General features: G+C 33.7%; 1 pseudogene; it reads left to right on the top strand.

Moving 5' to 3' along the window:
• The first annotated feature begins 1,486 nt into the window (after positions 1-1,486).
• LOC131644475 (protein DOWNY MILDEW RESISTANCE 6-like) lies at positions 1,487-3,084 on the top strand (annotated as a pseudogene).
• The last annotated feature ends 19,208 nt before the right edge of the window (positions 3,085-22,292 follow it).

The raw sequence follows: 22,292 nt of genomic DNA, 5'->3' as shown, positions 1-22,292 counted from the left end.
CTACAATTTTAAAAAAATCCCAATTTTGTCCTTATTAAATTTTTAACTTTTCTTTTTTTATTTTTTTTTCAATTTTACTGAACCGGATATTCCAGGGGTGGGTGTTCCGGTTCTTTTTTTTTTCAATTTTACTGAACCGGATATCCCAGGGGTGGGTGTTCCGGTTCCTTTTTTTTTCAATTTTATTGAACCGGATATCCCATGGGTGGGTGTTCCGGTTCCTTTGTTTTCTCAGATGCACAAATACAAACCATAAACACTTTACAACAACATCCATCCATCAATAATTTTCAAAAATCATGTTTCATCATATTTTATTAACATTCTCCATGAAATATGAAACAATCACAAACCTAACAGAATTAAAACCTGTTAAAACTATAAACAATATACCAAATCACCAAAGAAAAACAAAGATCTATTTGAAGCATTTTCAATTCACATTTGTTTCTTTTGCAGAAGAAGAACCTTGCAGTTTAAACTTCCAGATCTCGATCTCGTTTGATTCCGCACGCAGCAGCTACGAGGAAGCCTTCCCGATGCAACATCCGACCATCATCGACTGCGCAAAATTGAAAAAAAAAAAAGAACCGGAACACCCACCCCTGGGATATCCGGTTCAGTAAAATTGAAAAAAAAAATAAAAAAGAAAAGTTAAAAATTTAATAAGGACAAAATTGGGATTTTTTTAAAATTGTAGGGGTATTGGGATAAATGTAGGGGTACGGGGTAGCATACACGACTCCTCTATTTGCACCAGACATTCAAAATCATTTTTGCTTGGCTTTCTTAAATATTTACCTCCAAATATACAGTGGACAACTCACAAATTTATCTAAACATTCAATTACTAAGAAACTGAAGTAACTATTTTAGTTTAAATCCATTAATAAAAATCAATAGAATATGTCATAATTTGAACAGAATATGCAAATAAAAATACAAAAAGAAATGGTTAATTGTAATTAAAAAAATGACCAACTACATCTGATTTTGCATTAAATTTTTTTTGACATTGACAATGACAAGCAACGTCTCTATTGAAAAGTTTGAAATATTGTGAAAGAACTTTACATGTATGTACGTACGGTAGGTAGTAAGAGTATTACTTTTTCTTTAATGCATATGACAACAAAACTTGATATCCTCACAAGAAAATCATGTTCTTTTGCCTTCTCTTTTTAATAAAGTGGACCACCCATTCATCATTCTATCAAATCTAATATTTTTCATAATACACATTAGTTAAAATATTAATTAGATCTCTATGAAATTTCAACTTCCTAATTAGTTAAAACATGTATTATAGATTCCTTGAAAAATCTTACCATTTTGGTTTATTAGAAAGCAGTATAGTTAGATACCATGTGGTGCAAGTAACTGTGATTAACACTTTCATGTTCTCTTGTTTTTTTTTTTTTCTCCTTCTCATTATTAACTCATGGTAACTATATAATAATGTAAGGTAAAAAAAGAAAGATAGAACTGCACCCTTATCTTTTCTTGGCCTTTAAAACCTCATTGTGTGAAGTAGAACTAAGATATTCTAAAAAACAATGGAGAAACTTATTACAAGCTGTTTGTCAAATATTCAAACTGTTCCTGAGAACTACATATTTCCACCAGAATCAAGACCAGGAAATGTCAAGATCCCATTCAGTAAGAGCATTCCAGTGATTGATTTAAGTGAAGCACATAAGGGTGATAGAACCAAAATAATTCAGAAAATTATCAAAGCTTCTGAAGAGTTTGGATTCTTTCAGGTTCATATATTCTCTTGTTTATTTTTTAATACATTGTATATTATATTGAGTCTGTTTTTATGGAAACTAAAGTTGGTTTGGTTTGATGAAGGTTATTAATCATGGGATACCAGTGAATGAAATGAAGGAAGCAATGAGTATTTTTAAGGAGATTTTTGAGATGCCTTATGAGTACAAGAAAAAGCTATGCACTAATGACCCTTCAAGGCCATGTAAGATGTTTACAAGCAGTTTCAACTATGCAACTGAAAAGGTTCATCTATGGAGGGATAGTCTTAGACACCCTGCTTATCCTTTGGAGAAATGGCAGCACATTTGGCCTGAAAATCCAACCACATACAGGTAAATAAAAAGATACAGATATGTTATGATAACTCGGGTCAATTAAAAAATCGGGATATTACACTAAGGTCTAATAAAATGACACAGACACCCGTCTAGCTTTTAGTAACAGTCGAAAACCGTAGGTATAGATGATATTTAGTAGTTTGTTTCTAATAATAATTTTCTTGCAGGGAGTGTATTGGAGATTTCTCGATTGAAGTTAAGGAATTAGGTTCAAGGTTAATGAATTTGATAGGATAAGGGCTTGGTTTGAAACATGGATATTTTGACAATGATCTTACTGGATCAATGATTTTATCGGTCAATCATTATCCGCAATGTCCTGAACCAAGTTTAACGTTAGGAATGAGCAAGCACTCAGATCCTAACCTCATCACAATTCTAATGCAAGATGAGGTATCTGGTCTTCAAGTGTTGAAGGATGGAGAGTGGCTAGCTGTTGAGGTTTTTCCTCATTCCTTTGTCATCAATGTAGGTTATCAGTTGCAGATAATCAGTAATGGGAGGCTAAAGAGTGTAGAACATAGGGTTGTGACGAATTCGAGTCAAGGTAGGACAAGTGCGGCGTTTTGCTTAGCTCCTTCGGATGAGTGTACTGTAGGGCCTGCTGAAGATATCACTGATGAACACAATCCACCAATTTTTAAGTCTTTCAAGTATAAGGATTTTAGCTCTCACTACTTTAACAAATATGGAGAAACTGTGGCGCTGAAGTCGTTTGAGGCACCAAAGAATTAAGTGAAAGAGTGTTAATGTTGGTGCACTTTAAAACTTTATGATTAGTTTTAGCTTGGTTCTAATATGGCCCTGGCCATGGTTATTATTTTGTGATTTGTAATTTTATTTTGTATCTTTGGGGCACTTTGTGCTTTAGATATGTTTCATCAATATATTTCTTTGGCTTATTGAAAAAACAATGAAGATTCCTTGTTTGGTCCTATACACGTGTAATAATGATGCGGTCATATCAAGTTTGAGTTATAAATTTCATATTACATTAAAAGAACTATTGAGCAACATATGTGATAAACTGATAGGACAATATTTGAAGATTTTGAATGAAAGTATAGTGTTGATTTCACTTGTGCTTTTGTTCAAAGGTTAAAGTGATGATCCACATGCTCTCATGATCCAAAATATTATCCGAGTCGATGATACAACTGAACCTCTGTATCAAAAGCCTTCTTTATATGATAGGCAAATGTGAGTTATATAGGTAACGTATTGGATATGAAAAATAGACTTTTATACTTAACTTGTTCATGGTACAGTATAAAAAAGGGGAGGAATTCTAGTGTGAATTATAAGTTATGCATTAGATATAAAAATAGACCCTTATATTTAGGGTTGTTCATGGTAGAATTTAAAAAAAAGGGAGGAGTCAAATGTGAGTTATATTTGATGCATTGGATCTGAAAAATAGACCTCTATTATTAGGCCTATTCATGGTACAGTATAAATAAATGGGGACGGGTCAAATGTAAATTATAAGTCATGCATTTGGATATGAAAAATAGACCCTTATACTTGATGTTCATGGTATAGTTTAAAAATGGGGAGAGGGATATTATAAATATGCATTGGATATAAAAAGTATACCCTTATACTTAGGGATGTTCATCGTAGAGTTTTAAAATTGGGGGAGGGATCAAGTGTGAGTTATATTTCAAGCATTGTATATGAAAAGTATACCTCACTACAGCAAAAAGTATTTTCGGTAATTCCATCGGATTTTACTTTTTACCACAGCTAAAGAATTTACCGTAGTATAATTAATTAGATAATTTATTTTATTTTATTCTTAAGTTCAATATTCAAAAGGATAAAAATTAAAAAAAATTATTTTCATACCAAAATCTTACACCTATACCGTATTTAATTGTTCACTAATATGGTAAACAATAAAATATTATTATAATAAATCATAGTTTTACAAAAATATATAAATTTTTTTTTCTATTTTATTTTTACATTTTTTATTTACACTAAGAGGCTACAAATAATAAATAAAAAAGTGAATAACATAAGCGGATTTTTTATTCTACCCCGTGTTTTTCAGAACACCATGCGAAATTTCAAAAATACTTTTGAAAATTAAAAATATATTTTTCGTGCGCACCTCCAGACACATAATTCATTTGTTATTGAGATTGTCCCCATTTTACAATATAATAATAATTGATATCGGAAATGCACTTTCAGTGTAAAACCAAAACTGCATTTCCGGCTCCTAATATTTTTGATGTTCACTTTTAGTTCATTATTTAAAGATTGGACTTTTGTGCTTTTTATTTCTAGGTACAATAAAAACAATGAATTATGAAATTTGATTAAATAAATAAACACAAATGAATTATGTAATTTAATTAAACTAATGAGTTATGATCTTCTGTTTTTATTTTCTTTATTTTTCTATTTCAATTTATTTGTTGAGAAAAGGGGTGATGCACTGACAGTGTAAAATATTTTTACACTGTCAACCAATCACCACCATGTATCCAATTAAACCAAGCCTCATATCCCTTACTTCAGAGTCCTACGGTCCACTCTTTTATTTAAAAAATAATTTAATGAGATGGCTAATTGATAGCTTTCTATTGGATGACAGTGTAAAACTATTTTACACTGTCAATGCACTATCTTTTAACTCTTTGTTGTTTCATTTTATTTATAACACCAAACCATTTCAACCGATAAATAAATTTAATTTATTTCTTTATTAAACTCTATTAATTATAATTTTTTTCATTAAAATCAATAAAAACCTGAATTAGTATATCATACCAATCCTATTTTCTAAGCAATGTATATAATATAGTGGTTATTTTGAAGAAAAAAATTTGGATCTTTTGTGTTTGGTGGGTCTTTTACTTTATATAGAAATTGGAAATATACTTCCGGTTTATATTGAAAATGCATTTTTAGTTTTGCGTATGTACAACTTAAAAAAATGCAAACCGGAAATATATTTCTAATTTTAAAAAGATAAAATCAAAATTGCAAAAATTATGTTTTTTTAAACCATAGAATGGAATAAGAAAATCGCTAACCTAAATAAATGTTAAAATACCTTATATAAATTGGTCCAAATATTGATTGTAGATTGGTCCAAATGAAAACGTAGTACCACAAAAGTGTCCTTTGAAAGAGATTTTTTTTAAATTAATTGATAGAGAATTCTTATCTATCCAACTAAAAGAGTTGTGTAAAGTTATTTTTTTTGTAAAATGTTTTAAAAACAACAAATAATTATAGTATTTAATAAATATTTAAATGTGTTAAAGTTAGATGGTATCATGTAATTAATTGGAGTACACTATCTAATTTTTTGTGATGGATAGAGAAATTGTCCTTTTAATTGATTTTACCATACTCGTAGAGATTTGTGGACCAATGAGAACATGTGAAGAGGTCCCAATAAATTTGATGGTATTTATTTGTTATAAGAAAACAAAAGTGCAGAAAAGTTGTTGGCTAATTTGACATGGCCTCAAAATCTCATTCTGTTCTATGATACTCTTAATAATACTTTTAAGTATTTTTTTAAAAAAAAAAATTGTAAGATTTTGGAGTTGGTTTTACAGAAGTATTTTAAATAGGAAAATGTAAAACACAACTCTAAAATAAATCAGTTAAGAGAAAGTTCCACAAATATATCTACTGAACAAATCAACATTGAATAAAGAAAAGATACTTGTGTCTAAGAAAGATCACCATAAAAAAAAAAGTAAAATAAAATAATATGTACACGTACCAATATCAATATGTGAGGTGGCCCTTGGATGGATAAGGAACATGTCTCACGTGTTGTGTATTTTTGTTGGTGTGGGAGAGATGAATTTCTATTCTTCGTACGGATTTCAAGATCACATGGATTGTGCTGCTTATGATTTCACCAAAATAATTTAATGGTTGAGAATGAATTTTTAATTCTTGGTAGAACTTTTTTTTTCTTCTTTTCTTTTACTTTTAATTAGTAGAAATTTTAACTATTGGTTTAAAATATAGTGGGTGTGAATAAAATGTTTAACTAATTAGTTTAAAATATAAAGGGTGTGAATAGAAAGATCAAAATGTTCTGGTTGAATGACCGATGTTAGGGGTTGATGATTCCGTATATGACTCTTTTGGGGTATCTACTTGCCATACAAGTTAATAGGTAGAGCTCTCAAAATGAGCTACCTGATCCATTTAGGGTCGGCCCTAATGGGCCTGAGCTTTTTAGGGCTGGGCTAAAAAAACTCTATTGTAATATAGGCCTCAAAATTACTACCCGAACCCGGCCCTAGATGGGCTTCGGCTACCCGGCCCTAAACGGGCTTTTTTTAATAAAAAAATTAAAATAAAAAATTCATTATAATTATTATAAATTAAATAAAAAATTATATTATTTTAAACATAATACATTTTTAGTACTATATTATCTTTTATAAATATTATAATGTGTTTTTAAATACACTACATGTTTAAATTGTAGAAAATAATACTCAAATATTTAATATAAGAGAAACTACTAGAATACGAGGAAATAATGTTGATTATATTAATGTATAATATTTAAAAGAGAATGATTGAATATAATAGAAATAAAATTTAGTGAAGTGAGAAAAATCAATGTTTTATTTTGGAGTAACACAATATAAAAACTAATATAAATTTTTGAAATTTATAGTTGTGTGGGTCTTATGGGCTACCCATGGCCCATATGGGCTAGCCCTAATGGGCTAGCCCTAATGGGCTGCGGGCTTTTTAGGGCTGGGCTAAAAATGCCCTTAAAATATGGACTCTCATTTTAAGCCCTATGATTTTCTGGGCTGGGCGGGCCGGTTCCAAATGGGCTAGCCCATTTTGACAGCTCTACTAATAGGAATGATAGTTATAACTAAGATAAACGGTTGATATAAACGATGGACAACTCATAATATCATATTAAAATCTAACTTAATTCATTTTTATAAAATCGATTTATAAGGTGATGAATATCACTTTATATAAATTATTTTCAATCTTTATATAAACTATATAAATGGGCATTGGAGCATTGTGGTAATTAAAAATAATTGAATATTGAGGAGTTGGTCGGTTTGGTGGGTATTAAAAAAAACAAGAATAATTGATGTAATGTTTTTTTTTTGATAGAAAGACCAACATTATATTAAAGATAGGCCAAAGGAGCCAAGGATACAGCGTTCTCCTCCAAAAGAGGGATAAAACCAAGCCAGGTACGAGAGCCAACAAAACGGCCCAAACTAACTAAGTTGTGAGCATCAGAAATATTGTTCCTACCAACAAACAAAACAGCAACAGAAACAAAATATTTAAGTAAAAACTGACAATCTAAAACTATAGGTTCAAGATCAACCGCAAAACTAACGCCATTGACGCAGTCAACAACACCAAGTGCATCGGACTGGACCGTAACATTATCAATCTGAGCATCCTTAGCCAATTGCAGGCCCCATTTAATACCAAACGCTTCAACAATGCTTGGGGAAGCAAAACACGACATCCTTTGAGTCGCAGCCAGCAAAACATCGCCATTGGGAGCTTTGATCACACAGTCAAGAACCACCAAACCACCTTCAAAACAACCCACATCTGTCTGAACAGCCCAAAAGTTACCACAATTACCTTCAACCTGAGCTGGCAGCGTAGAATGAGTGACGACATCGCGACTAGCATTAAACTCATTGACGGAACAACAAACCTCATTGGCTAACAAGAACGGGCAAGGGGTAGCATTTCTGAACACAACAGAGTTCCTAGCCTGCCAAACTTTCCATAAGCCGAAACAAACAGCTTGCACCATATTTAAATCCTTACTTTTAAAAACCTGCAGAAGCCCCTCACCCACATCCCCTACAGACGGGATTCTCACCCCCAATGAACCAGCAAAAAGCATGCGCTTGATAAAAGAACAATGAACGAAGAGATGGGAAGAAGTTTCCGGGCAGCTATCACATAAGGGGCAAGAGGGGTCAATAGAAATACCTTTCTTACAAACGTTGCATCTAGTAGGGAGAATGTCTTTAACAAGCCTCCACATGAACTCCTTTATCTTGTTAGGAATAGGCGCTTTCCACAAAGGTTTCCATAGAGAATCAAGAGCACTAGAAGAGGAACTAGGCCTATTGTTGCGCCTAGAAGCGGACAATTGATGATAGGCAGTCTTTACAGAAAAATCTCCATGCTTTTCAGCATTCCAGATCAGAATGTCCTTCCCCAGTTCAGCGGAAAGCGGAATCCCAGCAACATGGGCTGCTCCCACCTCTCCCATGGCATCCCTAACTACATCCATCTTCCAACAACCCAACTCTTTATCAATTAGAGAACTTACCTTAGTGACACTAGGCACAGGTAAAAGGCGAGATAGCGGTTTGAAACCCGACAAAAAAGGGATCCAGTTATCCTCCCAAATACGCACCGTTTCACCGTCCCCAATCCTCCATCTTGAGCCCTTCAAAACAAATTCTTTTGAGCTGAGAATACTTCTCCAAGCATAGCTTGGTTTAAAGCCCAAACCAGCATCAGAGACGTTGCAATTCGGATAGTATCTCCCTTTAAAGAACCTCTCCAAGAGAGACCCATCACCTTTTAGCAACCTCCAGAATTGCTTGCCAAGTAAGCTAGTGTTAAAATCACGAATACCTCTAAAGCCCATCCCTCCATCACCTTTAGCAATAGCCAACTTTTCCCACCTCATCCAGTGAATTTTCTTCTCTCCATTCTTCGCCCCCCACCAAAATCTCGCCAACATAGACTCAATCTCCGCGCAGCAACTGTCAGGGATCTTGTAGCAGCTCATAATATACGTCGGGATCGCTTGTCCTACCGCCTTAATGAGAACCTCCTTTCCGGCTTTGGATAAGAAACTCTCCTTCCAACCCTTGACTTTTTTCCACACTCTATCAACCACCAAAGAGAACACCTCTTTCTTCAACCTCCCAAAAACAACCGGCAACCCCAAATACTTTATATGGCTATTAACGGACCTAAAACCAAGAAAACTTCGAATGGCTTCCTTCGAGACATCGCTAACATTACCACTAAAAGAAACCTCTGATTTCTCAACATTCACCAGCTGACTCGAAGCCCTTTGATACCTAAGAAGAATACCAAGAATTCTGGCAGCTTCAGCTTCATTAGCCCTAGCGAACAAAAGGCTATCATCCACGAAAAAGAGATGAGAAATTGATGGAGCATGCCTAGCGACCTTAATACCATGAAGAGCCTTAGAATTAGCTGCCGTCCGGAACATACCTGAAAGGATATCAGCACACAAAATAAACAGATAAGGTGACAAAGGGTCTCCTTGACGGAGGCCCTTTTGGGGACTAAAACTTCTGCTCGGATGGCCGTTGATGAGATTTTGATAGGTGACAGAGGAGATGCATCGCCTGATGAGATTAATCAAAACAGCAGGGAAATTAAAAGCTTCAAGAGTACCAACCACAAATTCCCATTCTATACGATCATAAGCCTTTGACATGTCCAACTTTAAAGCCATCACTCCTTTCTTCCCTTTCTTCTTGTTTTTCATCCAATGAAAACAGTCCATGGCAATAAGAGCGTTATCAATAATGAGACGCCCTTTGACGAACGCACTCTGTTCCTCACTAACAATATCTGGAAGAATACCCTTCAAACGGTTAGCAATTGATTTAGTAATCACTTTCATCACAACATTACAGAGACTAATGGGACGAAACTCCTAAGGGGATCCCGGGTTCTTCACCTTCGGGATGAGAGAAATGAAAGTAGAATTAAAAGAAGAAGGGTCTTTCCCATTATTCAGCATATCAAACGCTGCCTTGGTAACGTCGCTACCCACAATACTCCAATACCTTTGAAAGAAACCCGCATTAAGCCCATCCGGCCCCAGAGCTTTGCTTGGGTGCATTTGGAAAAGCGCGTCCTTGACTTCTTCCCCAGAGAAATCTTTGGCACACCACACCTTCTGATCTTCTCGCACTGGGCTGAACCACTCCTCCACCTACCACCAGAATCCTTAAGCCTTTTAATATGGTTTGTTCTCCTTCTTTGATCTGCTTTCCCATGAAAAAACTTCGTATTACAATCTCCCTCCTTCAACCAAACCGCCCTACTGCGCTGTCTCCACATAGTCTCCTCTAAACGAAGAAGTTTATTCCGCTGACACTCTAGGGCCTTATACTGAGAGATGTCCTCCGTGCGACTTGACCATCTAACATCATCCTGAAGCAGCAACTCAATTCTTTTGAGTTCTTTAGCAATGTTCCCAGTTCTGTAGTCCTTGAAGGCTGCCTGCAAATAGTGAAGGGATTTTGTTTTGGCACAAAAAGGACCGGCCGTAGCAGACCAAAGCTCACAGACTATGGATTCACAGCGAGGATCCTTGCACCAAACGTCTTCAAATCTGAACAGGTGAGGGCGCTTTTCCACAATAGAATCCTTCTCAATAACAATTCTTAGAACAACATGATCTGAACCAAATCTTGGTAGATGATACACTTTTGTACTAGGAAATTCCTCCAAAAACGAGCTGTTCGCCAGACCCCTGTCCAATCTACACTGAATATTCTCTTGTCCCCTTCTCCCATTTGACCAAGTAAACTTGTAGCCGGAAAAACCCAGGTCCAATAAATTGCAAGACTTCAGAGTTTGCCTTCCCCACGCCATTTGACTTGCAGTCCTACAATTACCCCCTCTCTTCTCCTCCTTCTGCACGGTATCATTCAAATCTCTAAAACAAACAAATTTTCCTTCCACCTCCCTAAACACCTCTTGAATCAAACTCCATGTGTTTCTCTTTGAGTGTTCTTCCGGAAAATCGTAAAAACCCGAAAACAGCCACGGAACATCATCATCCTCCATTTGACAGCTGCCAGCAATATGGTTATCCGAAAAAGACCGGATCTTGAAACAATTTGGATCCTTAGATAACAAACACAGACCCCCAGCTCTATCCCTACCACGTCCCCTGCAATCAACTGAAAGAACACACTTGTAGCCAATTTTGATGGAAATACTTTGCATCTCCTCCATCTTCAGCTTTGTCTCCATCAAGAAGACCAAAGAGGGGTTTTCTAGTTTGGTGAGCCTTGACAAGGATCGAACTGCCCGAGGATGCCCCAAACCTCTGCAGCTATAACTCAGGATTTTCATTGGGATAAGCGGTGTTGGGGTTCCAACACGACCTTTGGTAACGGGGTTTGATCAGTTTCACCTTCGACCACTTGCCTCCTCTTCTTCTCACCACTACCATAGTCGTCCAGAGAACCATCAACAATTATCACGTCCACAAGCTGCTTCTTAAAGTTTTCTGGCTCTGTAATATTCTTCGGTGTCGCCTTGTTTCTCCTCTCCCCCTTTTTCCTCACCCACTTGCGCTTTTGAGCCACCTCACCTCTAGGAATGGTCTCAACCACAGGCATAGCACTGGAGATAATTACAACCCCCAATAACTCTGCAACCGTTTCAATGTTCGTTGCTTTTGGGATATCTTTAGAAAGCATTGGACTCACCTTTGTCTTGGATTGCAGGACTTCATTCTCCTCTTCTCTATCTTGTTCTTTAGGGTCACATCTACTATGACTAGAGGATGCGTTGAATAGATTTTTGCTGCAATTTCCAGAACTAGATTCCTTCTTTTTGACTTCCTCTACCATTTTTGGTAATGGGGACGCCCTCATCCATTGCCCAAAAGATAAGTCCTGTTCTTCCAACTCTTCGAACCCCTCCTCCGTAAGATCCTCCAAGGCTTTGCAATCTTTCAATTGATGCCCAATTCGACCACAAACGAAATAGAAAGTAGGCAGCCTCTCATATTTGAAGTGAACCCTCAAATTCTTCTCTTTAAATTTAACCATTGTACCCCTTTTTAAAGGAAGATTCAGATCAAGGGTAACCTTTATCCTCATGAATCTACCCGTCCTACAAGCTTCTCTCAAATCCAATTCTTCAAAATTCCCAACAATAGAACCTATCTTCCTAGCCATGGCTTCCGATCTGAGCATCAAAGGCAAATCGTAAATCCTGACCCAGAAAACACCGTAATGCATATCTAAGTCAGATGGTTGCTCCTCGCTAGAAACCCTGTTCAGCACAAGCAAAGCACGATCAAAGCTCCAAGGACCGTTCTTAAGAACAAATTCAAGATCTCTTTTAGACGAGAACTTAAACAGAAACAGATTTTTGCTCAGATCTTGGATTTCAACTGTATTCTTCAGCTTCCAAGCACTAATCATGGCGGATTTGAACGCTCGTGCATTGAAACTGCCCTCCATCCACAGTTTCCCCGCTAAGGTTCTCTGAAAAGATTCCTCTTCACAAACTTCTTCATCCGCCACCACCACACCCTCCTCCTCCTCCTTTGAGAAAGCTATATTTTTCCACTTGTCCATGCTAACCGCTACCACCAACACACACAAAAACACACCGGAGAAGAAAACCGGGGATAAAACACCAAGAGAGGTGAGAAAACTAGTAGAACTGGGGAGAGAACCAGATAGAAACCTGGGGGAAGAAAAGGGCACTGAGCCGCCACCACAAAAACCCTAAAAGAGGGGGGGGGGGGGAGAATACGATAAGTTTTTCTTAGAGAGAGAGAGAGTCTGGCTTCTCTCTAGAAAAACACGTGGAACCTTTTAATGTTATTTCGTTTTATTGTGTGCACTTTATAATGTATTGATGTAATGTTACTTCGTTTTATTGTGTGCAATTCCTAATATTCCTCTAATCAATTTGATAAGCGTGGAATTTAATTAATTTTCATTGTTAATTTCACACATTTATTATCTTATTTGTAGACAAACCTATATGTAAATTCAATAAACTTTGCATAATATGAATGTTGTCATGTAAAAATGAATTGATCATATTTTATAACTTTTTGAATTGAATAACTTTGTTGGTTGCAAAGTCAGATAAGAAAGGATCAAAAATCAAGGAAAAAGAGCAAGTGATGCAAGGACTTTGATGACAACTTGTTATCATGTAATTTTATGAGTAATTTTTTATTTTTTAGAAGCAATTAGTGGAGAATGATATGGTTTTAGTGTGAAAATTTACAATATGTGAGTTTAAGAGTAAAGCTGTTAAGAGAAGAGAAAAAGAAATTTGAATAGCTGAAAACTAGAGATTGCAACTGGAAAAATCGTAGTGTGATTTTGAGCAGTTGTTGGGAAATTTTAAGTAATCATCACACAATTCTGACAAAGTTTTGCAACTCACCACACGATTTCTAATGCGCTTTTGACTTCAATAAAGAGGAAACTTTCAAAATTTAATGGAAGATAAAATTTTAGACACTTGAACGACTGCAATGATTTCAAGGGCAAGAATTGAAGGTTTTTCACGTTAGAAGATCAATTTCCACCTATGGATTCATGTATCATTTTCCTAAATTTTTGGATATGAATAATTTAATTATGAGTAGATAAATATTCTTAGATTAGATCTTTTAAGATAATTTATTTTGAGATATTTGAACCATGTAATTGCTTTAGTACTATTTTATATAATTGCAATTTTAGTAAATTCAAATTTTTAATGCTTTTTATATGTTAATGAATATATAATGTTTTGAATGACCAGTGACCCTAACTTGTAGATCTAATCTAAATTAAATGTTCAAAATTGGTAGTTACTTTAGGAATTAAAAATTATGATTTTGTGATAAAGAAATTAATATGCGATAAAATCTATTTTAATTATGAGTTTGACCAAGAGAAAAGGGATTGCCTTTAAAAGAGAGGACTATACACCAAGGAATAAGGTATATCTATTTTGGTAATTTATCGTAGTAATTGAGGAAAAAATTTAGGGGAAAAATATAATTACCAATAGTGAAAAATAAAGAATTTAAGAAAGACCTGATTATTCTTAATCTCTGATAATTTTCATCTATTTACTTTCTTTTTTCTTTAAATTAAGATTTTCATGAAAACCCCTCAACTTAGTACAATGGTATTGTAGTGTTGTATTAATGAATCCATGAATAGACGATGGGAAACTATTGCAGGAAGAGTGACGCATGAGAAATTTCTCTTAGCTTCCAACCAGCAAATCTTATGGCTTTTGATATCAAGCATACAATTATAGCAGGTTTAAGGGATAATTTGTTTGATGGTAATGCGATTAGAGATCCATGGAGCATTTTTCCCATTTCTATGAGACGTGTCAATGTGTAGGAAAGAGGGAGTAGTCGATAGTCAGATAAAACTTAGTTTTTTTTTGTTTCACTTTGATTGGAATAGTTAAAGATTGGTTGTAGTGTTTACCAAGTGAGACTATCTAAACCTGGACAAAGTTAGAAGACAAGTTCTTGGAATGAGTCTAACTTTTAGTAACAGTCAAAAACCGTAGGTATAGATGACATTTTGCTTCTAATAATAATTTTCATTTTGCTTCTAATAATAATTTTCTTGAAGGGAGTGTATCAGATATTTCTCGAACAAGTGCTTCATTTTGCTTAGCTCCTTCAGATGAGTGTATTGTAGGGCCTGTAGAAGATATCACTAATGAACACAATCCACCAATTTTTAAGTCTTTTAATTATAAGGATTTTAGCTCTCACTACTTTAACAAATATGCAGAAACTGTGGCGCTGAAGTCGTTTGAGGCAACAAAGAATTGAGTGAAATGATGTTTTGGAAGGCAAAAAGTGTTAATGTTGGTGCACTTTAAAACTTTATGATTAGTTTTAGCTTGTTTCTAATTTGGCCCAGGCCATGATTATTTATTTTGTGATTTATAATTTTATTTTGAATCTTTGGGACACTTTGTGCTTTAGATATTTTTCATCAATATATTTTATTGGCTTATTAGAAAAACAATGAAGATTTAAGTATAGTGTTGATTTCACTTGTGTTTTTGTTCAAAGGTCAAAGTGATGATCCACATGCTCTCGTTATGATCTAAAATATTATTCGAGTCGATGATACAACTTACCCTTTGTATCAAAAGCTTTCTTTACAATATGATGGGTAAGCGGTATATCTTGTAGATGTTGTGCTAAAGACATTTCAAGTATATTTGGATGAAAAATATTGGCATAGGGGAGAGTGTACTCAAATAAACGAACATACCAAAGGTGCTTAAAGGATATTTGGGTGAAAAATCTTCTGTTAAAGGGGGAGTATATTCAAATGAACGGAGATACTCACACTTGGGAAAAGGGGGGAGGGGTCAATGTGAGTTATAAGTCATGTATTGGATATAAAAAATAGACTCTTATATTTAGGGTTGTTCATGGTGCAGTTTTAAAAAAAAGGAGGGATCAAATGTGAATTCTAAGTCTTGCATTATATATGAAAAATAGACCTTTATACTTAGAGTTGTTTATGGTACAGTTTAAAAAAAGGAGAAGGAGGGCCAAGTCAAATGTGAGTTATAAGTCATTCATTGGATATGAAAAATATACTCTTATATTTTGAGTTGTTCATGGTGTAGTCTAAGGAGAAAATTGAACCGAACCAAACTATAGTAAAATTTTATTTGAACTGAATCAAACCGTTTCAATTTATTTATATTCGAACCTAACCAAAATCATTGATTTGGTATACCGTTTCAAAATACTGAACCATACGAAACCGTTAGAAGATAATTTTTATCAAACCAAATCATTTATTAAAGACCAAACAGTTATACTATTTTTCAATTTTTTTAAAGAACTAGCACTTTTTCAGTATTTTTTGGATTCAGTTTCAGTTTTGGTTCGATTTTTGAACTGTTTATGCAATAGGGTTTGGTTAACTAACCAAGCGTAACGATTTGGTTATTTTAACCTTACTTCGGTACGGTTCAACGATTTGATTTTGTTCATGTTTTTTTAATAACCCCTACATATAATGAATATTAAGTGTTCAAAGGCCAATAGGAAAAGTTTTATACAATAGTTGGTCAAACTAAGAAATTAGAAATGTAATATATTTACTAGTAATCTTCATATAATATACAGATGAATATCAAGAGTGTACATCACTAGAAAAATACATAATATTGGAATCAATGGAAAATTTATTGGGACCATGAAGTCCCCAATAATTTTTGGAAAAATATAATTTCTTTTGCTTTTGGTTGACTATATTAGGTAAAATAACATATGTACAAGATATTCCAGCATTTTAGACAACATGTGGAACATGATGTTCCAGCATGTGTACCAGCATCTAAGCGTGATTGTGATTGGTGCTAAGAAGAGTTGTTTAACTAAAGAGCTTGATAGAAACAGCTAAGCAAGATTTTGTTCAGCTAAAGTGATAGACATAACTAGTTAAGCAAGAGGTTCCAAGATTTGACTAAAGTGCTTGACATAACTTGTTAAGTCATGGGTTCAACGTGTGATGGTGTATCTTCCTTCCATAAGGTTTGGGTTCTGACTATCATAAGATGTCCTTCAAAATATTTGTGGTGCTGACTTCTCCAAAAGATTTAGAGGTTTGCCTTTGTGAAGAAGTTTGCGTTGTTAATCCAAAATCAAGTTGTAAAGGTTTGGATTTGTTTCAGTCAAAGAAGATTTGATTGGTTCTATCTTGAAGGAATTTTAGGTCCAAGAGTTACTCTACAAAGAAGAGTTTTATGAAGATATTTATTTTGAATGTGGAACACAATGTTTCAGCATATGTGTTGCAACATGTGGTCTTTGCCAATAGACGAATGTTAGTGCATATTTGGTGAAGATGTGTGTCCTGCAACATCTGGTCCTTACAAATATTTAGTGAAGATGTGTGTGCTGCAACATCTGTCTCTTACAATAGACAAATGGTATGGCACTATTGGTTGTGATGATTTTATCCAAGATTCACTCTACAAGAAGATCTACAATTCATGAAGAAGAATTAACTTGGATGTACCGATGCAAAATGTTGAACAGGATGCTTCAACATATGAGTAGTGCAACATCGGATCTTGGACAGCAGGCCATGATGGATGTTGCTTGGTGTGAAATTTCTGATTGGAATTCAATTAGATGTGTTGCATATTTGTTTAGAAATGTTTGTGATATTTCTTGACAACTAGAGATGTTTAAATCAAATTTAAATGCAGATTTATATTTGAATTTGAAATATTACAAATCATATCTTATTGTTGGAGAGAATTGGAGCAAATCAAATCCAACAATATATGCTTTTATTTTGGACGAATTTAAGTCATATAAGGAGAAAAATCCTAAAAGACATTGTTATTTAAGGAAACTCAAACCTCACATTTGAGGTGTGCATGTTTTGAAGATTCCTAATGTTAGGGTTTATCTATAAAGTCTTCGTTTGTGTTATCTTTATGCACCACTCTAGCGCCTCCTTTCATATCTTAAGCTATAGAGTTTGGTTTGATAGTTAAGTTGTAAAAATTTGTTCCAAGATAATAAGTTTATAAGCTTGGGAACAAATTGTTTCTTGTATTCCACGTTATTTCCATCATAAGGAATAAGTGTAGGATCTTTGTGTACACCACTCTATGTTTCAGTAACTTGGCGTAGTTATTTGTTTTATCTTAGTTGAGTTGTAAATTCAACAATCAATAGGATTGTTATTGAAGTTGATCAATTGGGATTAGTGATTGAGAGAAAGTGAGAGGGGTTCTCTTTTTTTTATAGAGGTTCTATTATTTAGGGGAAGACTAGAACAAAGCTTCATGGATAATATTAGGGAGGTAACCTTGAATTGGGAGAATTCAAAGTAATTTTATTTGTCCTTCCGACTATTGGAGGTAAAATAGTTCTATTGGGAGTCCTAAATAGAAAGTCACTAGGATTAGGAAGAGGAATTGAACAACATGGGGTTGTTGTTCTTATAAGACTAATTATACTAATTCGAAGTAATGAATTCCCTTTCTTGGGTAAAGTGCCCTCCAGATGTAGGTGTGGTTTCACCGAAATGGTTTACCAATCTCGTGTGTTTTATTTATTCCTTTTCTTCTTTATCATTTTGTGTAAGCTAAGATTTGATTCATTATTCTCATATTGGTTTATCACGTTGGACCTGTTGTCGTCAGTAAATGTCTAGCTAGTTTTAGAGTTTTTCTTTTCTCACCTCTGAAAAATTTAAAAATAACTTATGAATTCTAGAATCCATAACATACTTTTTGTGGCTGGCCATATACACCTACATAAATTGATTAAGTGTATCCTTTAACTTTATTATTTTGTCTTGTTGTGGAGGTGCTTGTGAGTAATGCTGAAAAGATTGTCAATTGGATGGATCAGCCTCGAATCTCCATCCTTGATTAAATTTTTTTCCATGGAAAGTTGTTGTTTTGATATTTCCTAGGTCTTTGTTTGCCTAAATAGTTACTTCTTCATCAGTAGGGGTAAAATCCTTTTGGATGGTCTCCTTTATAGAGTTCACAAAATGCAATATGCCATTGTTGATGTACTTCATGCATCTCTTTCAATTGTTGTGGCAGGTTTGACATTTCTTTGGTCAGTTCATCCACCATCTCGGTTAACAACTTGTTTTGAGCAAGAATAACATCATTGGTGCTTAGTTCTACAATACCATTATTCCTTTAGGAAGGGTTTATGTTGTGTTGTCCTTGATGATCAATGAATTTCCTTCTCTCATTGAATGATGTTGCATATTCTAAACTCTTGGACATGAGAGAACCCCCAGTAGTATCCATATAGCAACAAATTTGGTTGTTGTGGGAGTCCATTTCTAAAGATGTGTATCTGCGTGAGTTCGTCAAAACAATGGTTTAGACATCGTCTCGGAATGGACTCGTATCTTTCCCACACTTCACAGGGATTTTCTGTTGTACCATGGGAGAACATTGCGATAGTTGCCTTAGATTCCATGAATTGGCAGTGAGGAAAAAATCTAATTAAGAACTTTTCCTTCAATAAGATTCAAGCTGCCATTATTGATGTGAGTTGATCTAGATACCACTATTTTTCTTTGCCAGTTAGAGAGTGTGGAAACATTCTTAGGAATACCGCTTCTTCTTTATTCTCTAGAGCTTCTCGTGTACCAACAATTTTGTAGAACTTTGTGAGGTGTGTATATGGATCTTCATGGTCTAAACTTGCAAAATGGTTAGCATACAAAATTTGTAATAAACTCATTTTGATTTCACTTTATCGTAAATCCCTTTGTGTTCTAGTAAGGTGAGCTAGACATTTAGGACTATTGTGGCACGACGTGCCACCTTTGTTGTTTTCATTGTTGTTGTTGTTGACTATGATAAATTCACTCATGATTCTTTGTTTTGAGACAGAAGACTCTTATAGATCTAGTCTCTTGGCTTTTTGTTTCCTCGTGTTCTTACTCAAGTTTCTACATGCAATTCTTTTGATTTTGGGATAGAATAACATTTTCTTTGCAGGAACCTTACCTCACATAAACTAGTAACAATAGACTAATTATAAATTTTAATAGGTTAGTAACTATAAACAAAATATACAAGTATTAACATATATACACAAATATAAACAATACTTAAACTAATAAAAATTATGCAATATTTTAAAAACTAGCACCAATATTTTGTTGATGAGCACAAAAGTATTTTTATAATTATTGTATCCATAAAGATTGGTGGTTTCAAAGCGCGTTTAATAGTTTTTAAGATGTTATGTAGATATGAAAGAAAATAAATGACAGAAAATAAATGAAAATTTCGGTGTTATCATTAAGAAAGCTTGCTATGGGTATATTTTGTCATAACACATATATATCATGTATAACCATAGGTCAGTAATATGCTCCACTAATCATATATTAATATTATCACTCGTTTCTCTCATTTGTATCTCCTGCCAATCTCAACGTGTGAGATTAGTGTATTAGCTAATAGCTGATATTTATGTGTATTAACCAACATAAATCATTACATTCCAACAGTTATAAAGCAACAAGACTCCACATTGATCATTCTACATTACATGCGGATATTGAACTGAACTCTATGTCTAGGCATTAGCATCAAATAGGTTATAATCTTGGATCTTGTAATTACAAATAATTTTTTAATGTCAAGTACTAATACTATAAAAACAAGTTTTAGATAGAAAATCTAAAACATATACTAAGATTAAAATGTTATGAATATTAAAGCTTGAGTAGACTTACATAAAATGTCATGTCCTATTTAATCCCTCAACAAAGATATTTTTAGTCATGCTTACTCATCATAAATGTACCGGTAATCCCCCAAAACTAAGCTTGGAAGCTTATCTGCCATGTCGCTTGAGCTGCACTTCCGCCTTGAAGCTCCCTTTCTTATTTTTTTATTGTAGACCAAGGTGAACTTACTCCAATTCTATAGTACTTCACTCCACTGAAACACCCTTTGATTTGAACTGAAAGCAAATATTTATAGGTGCAGATGCAGGGCCCTCGCTAGGCACACTGTCCATCTATGCCTAGTGAGTCTGATTTATTTTGGATTAAGCAAATGCTAGTTTTCTTACAACTAACTTTCTGTTTTATGACACATTGATGTTCCTATTTATGGATATTTTTATTGGTTATGTCGTATCATCTCACGACTCAAGGTTATTCGATTATACAACATAGAAGGACATTTAAGTTTACACATAAAAATAAGTTACATGTCATATAAAAAATTAAGGATCATAGAAAGAGAAACCAATCAAGTTCGTTAAAATCAACAAATCAAAATTTAATGGTCGTGATTCATTGTTCTCATTTCTCATAATAACCAATTATTCTCTCTCTCTCTCTCTCTCTCTCTCTCTCTCTCTCTCTCTCTCTCTCTCTCTCTCTCTCTCTCTCTCTCTCTCTCTCTCTCTCTCTCTCTCTCTCTCTCTCTCTCTCTCTCTCTCTCTCTCTCTCTCTCTCTCTCTCTCTCTCTCTCTCTCTCTATCTCTATCTATCTATCTATCTATCTATCTATCTATCTATCTATCTATCTATCTATCTATCTATCTATCTATCTATCTATCTATCTATCTATCTATCTTTCTATCTCTCTCTCTCTCTCTCTCTCTCTCTCTCTCTCTCTCTCTCTCTCTCTCTCTCTCTCTCTCTCTCTCTCTCTCTCTCTCTCTCTCTCTCTATATATATATATATATATATATATATATATATATATATATATATATGAATGGATGTTCAATTTTGCAATATTCCTCGAATATATAAACTTAGTATTTTAGAATGAATCTGTTACTTGATTCTTACAAAAAAAAAATTAACTTTTTATATTTAATAATGCTCTTAAAATAAAATTAATTTGTTACATAATTTTTAAAATAAAATTCTCAATAATTTTAATATACTCATTTCTCATTATAACCAAGGGAGTTCACTTGAGTCGCCCCTCTATATATATATATATATATATATATATATATATATATATATATATATATATATATATATATATATATATAAGCTTTATGTTAAATAGTTAAAAGAGATATATATTTTTTATTTGGATCATGGTAACATGTGTCTTTAGAACACATATTAAGGACATTATAATTAGAAAAAATTAAATATAATTAAATATAATAAAGTTTTATTTAAAATTTCAACACATTAAAAATAATTCAACACATTAAATGTACGTGTTCATAATAATATGTTTATAAATAATTTATGAACTTCTGACTTTGGAACACACGTTAACTTTTTTCTTTTTATTTCTATCCAGAGCTTCACCAACTATTAATGTATTGAGAATGAACTAGTGATTATGTGAGCTAATGTAAAGTGATGATTATAGGAAATCATATTATAGAGAATTTGGTTTAAACTTCAATATAGCTGATGTATCATGTATGGACTATTTTGATGAACAATATATAAATATATTATATTTCTTTTATTGAATTCTCTAATATGTATTTACTAAAGTTTGCAACTTGTTGATGAAGTAATATGAGTTGAAGTAGGATTTACATATTCTACTACCTATAAGGTTAACGATAAAAGAATTTTTTATCAAAAAACAATGAAGTTTAGTAAAATATTTAATTTTAAATGTTGAAAAAGGGTAAAAGTTTAAGTAACACAAATATTAAAATACCATATATAAATTGGTCCAAGTATTGATTGTTGATTGATCCAAATGAAAACGTAGTATCACGAAAAGTGTCCTATGAAGAGAGATTCTTTTTCAAATTAATTGATTGTTTTTGGTAAGTGTTGTACGTGACTTGTACAGATTTGTGGGCCAATGAGAACATGTGATTGTGAAGAGTGAAAATAAATTCGATGGTTTTTATTTGGTACAATA

Source organism: Vicia villosa, linkage group LG1, assembly GCF_029867415.1.
Source record: "Vicia villosa cultivar HV-30 ecotype Madison, WI linkage group LG1, Vvil1.0, whole genome shotgun sequence".
Lineage (NCBI taxonomy): Eukaryota > Viridiplantae > Streptophyta > Magnoliopsida > Fabales > Fabaceae > Vicia > Vicia villosa.
The sequence above is the reverse complement of the archived record's forward strand: the minus strand, read 5'-3'. Positions and strand labels throughout refer to the sequence as shown.